Source organism: Chrysochloris asiatica, unplaced genomic scaffold, assembly GCF_000296735.1.
Source record: "Chrysochloris asiatica unplaced genomic scaffold, ChrAsi1.0 scaffold00009, whole genome shotgun sequence".
Lineage (NCBI taxonomy): Eukaryota > Metazoa > Chordata > Mammalia > Afrosoricida > Chrysochloridae > Chrysochloris > Chrysochloris asiatica.
Genome location: NW_006408527.1, coordinates 19,727,854 through 19,730,654, shown reverse-complemented (window position 1 = coordinate 19,730,654; position 2,801 = coordinate 19,727,854). Strand labels below are relative to the sequence as shown.

General features: G+C 48.9%; 1 pseudogene; it reads left to right on the top strand.

Moving 5' to 3' along the window:
• Positions 1 to 2,259: 2,259 nt before the first annotated feature.
• On the top strand, positions 2,260 to 2,586 carry LOC102819305 (annotated as a pseudogene).
• Positions 2,587 to 2,801: the final 215 nt, after the last annotated feature.

Genomic DNA, 2,801 nt, shown 5'->3' with positions numbered 1-2,801 from the left:
GTTCAGTCCCTAGACCATGGACACACAGCACATAAAGAGGCAGAATGGAAATTCAAACTCTCCCTGCCTGCAAAGCTCACTGGCCCACCTGGATTGGTGCCCGTGTCTAATACACCTACTGAATCACGTGGGACCTCACGCTCCATAAAGGAACCTGGCACCCAGAATATATTCAATCCACATCTTGCCACGCCAGTTCCAGCATGGGGAGGTAAGAGAAATCTGATCACAAATGGCTCTTTCCCACTACCAACTTCTAACGCAGCCACCGCACACCTGGATTTCTCTTCCAAGTCTTTCCCATCTCTGTCTCCCTTCCCCCACCCCCTCCTTTCCTATCCATTGTCTCTAAGCCCAAATTCTTGGCTCCTGAGCATCAATTTCTTGATTTCTTTCCGTTTCTTTAACCCTGAAGACAATGGACTTCTTCCTGCTTATTAGTAAACAGAATTACAACAAGCTGGAATGGGGTGTGTTCTTGGCCTGGAGGGAGCTCCTTTGAGCCCCTCTCTGGTCACTGTTTATTCCCAAGGAGCTGTGACGTCCTGGAAAGAGGCCCTACACACTCAACCCAATAATTGTGAACCCAGCACTGAAGCTTGGGGATCAAGGGAACAGTTTTTGGGGTGAGCACAAACACTGAATGTTTCCTTCTAAAAGTCCAGGAATTACCTACTCATCTCCTGCCTGAAGAAAGGAGACCATCCATGTTGTGGTTAGGTGGGAGTGCATGCAGTGCTTTCCAAATAAACTACGGGAGAAGCAAGCATCAATAAGATGGATACATCCACACCCCAGAAGGGAGAGCTTTCACCCGCAGCTCAGAATCTCCTCACGTTAATTGGAGCCCCCTGATTCTCGACCCCGGAAACAAAGCACAGTCCATTTAGATTCATAGGGACTCCTAGAACTGTGCTCCACAAGGTTTCCAGTGACTGGTTTGGGGGCAGTACATCTCTGGATCTTTCTTCTTCCTGATGAGAGTCTGAACTCTCTGGGTAGACTCGAACCTCCAACCTTTCAGTTAGTAGTCAAGTATGTTAATCATTTACACCACCCAGGAGCTCCTGTTGACCAACCACACCAAACCCGACCTTCTGTCCTCAAGTCGATTCTGACTTAGAGCAACCCTATCGAACATAGTAGAACTGCTCCCTAGGGTTTCCAAGACTAAATCTTTACAGGAGCAGACAGCCTCATCTTTCTTCAAGGAGCAGCTGGTGTGTTTGAATTACAGACACTGGAGTTAGCGACCCAACGCTTAACATACTGTACTGCTAGGGCTCCTTCTTCTTGACCGAGGGCATCCCCAATTTTGCATGAGATTTTGAGTTTCAGTTTCCTACACTGAGGGAGGAAGACTTGAGTCTGCAAGGCCCACAACTAGGAAATTTACATGATGCAGTCCTAGAAGCCACCTTAGTGGTACCCTTCAGTGACGCTTTAACTAGGAAATTTACATGATGCAGTCCTAGCAGCAACCTTAGTGGTACCCTTCAGTGATGCTTTAAAGAACTGTTTATTAAGTGTCGCGCACTGAGGACACAGTAATAAATAAAGACAGATGAGGCGTCTGTTCTCAAAGGGGAGACAGGCAGTAACAGAGCAAACAAATAAACAATAACAGCAATTTAAAACAGGCTGGGACAGGTGCTAGAAGACAGCAAAAACAAGGATAATGTGGTGGAAACAGATGGTAGAGGCTGGTGACGTTAGCTAGGGCAGTCAAGGAAGGCTTCTTGGTGGTGGTGACAGATGAGCTGAGACTTCCAGGATGAGAAGGTGGCACCCATCGTCACTGAGTTAATTCTGACGCATAGCAACCCTATAGGACTGAGCAGAACTGCTCCCTGGGGTTCCTGAGGCAATGAATCTTCATGGGAGCGGACTACCACGTCTTTCTCCCAGGTAGCTAGCTGCTGGTGGGTTTGAACCACTGACCTTTTGGTTAGGCACTCAGTGCTTAGCCCACTGTGTCATCAGGGCTCCTTATGCAAAATGTGAGAGGAGGGCTTTCCAGGACTAGTGAACAGAAAAAACAAAGACCCTGAGTAGAAACAAGCATGGCAAGTTTAAGGTGGAAAGAGGTATCCATGTGAGTGTAACAGGAGAGGAAGCCTATCATCTAGCAGAGTCCTGGGGTGGTGCTGTGGGATCAGCACTGGACTGCTAACCACAAGGTCTGCAGTTCAAACCTACCAGCTGCTCCTCAAAAACCCTATACATAGGGGCTGCCGGAACCCGGGGGGCTTGGTCACCATGTTGCTGTTTTGCCCAAGCTGCGGGAACGGGCTGATAGTGGAAGAGGGGCAACGCTGCCACCGCTTCACCTGCAATACCTGCCCCTACGTACACAATATCACCCGCAAGGTAACAAATCGGAAGTATCCCAAATTGAAAGAAGTGGATGACGTGCTTGGAGGAGCTGCTGCTTGGGAGAACGTTGACTCCACTGCAGAGCCATGTCCCAAATGTGAGCATCCACGTGCCTACTTCATGCAGCTTCAGACGCGCTCTGCTGATGAACCAATGACCACCTTCTACAAGTGCTGCAATGCCCAGTGTGGACATCGCTGGAGGGATTAGGGGCCAGGCTGGCCCAGCAGCATTCACACTTGGTTCTGTGGGACTGTGTCCTGCTTTCTGAGGGCTATGGGCCTTTAATGATGTGACAGAAAGCCAAACCTTTGGGGCAAAGAAACCGGAAGTGTGGTCATGCAGTCCATTTGCCAGTCAGAGTGAACAACTTCATTTATGTCTCTGTGTGTGGAGTTTTTGTGCCAGAGAAGGAACATCTCTCA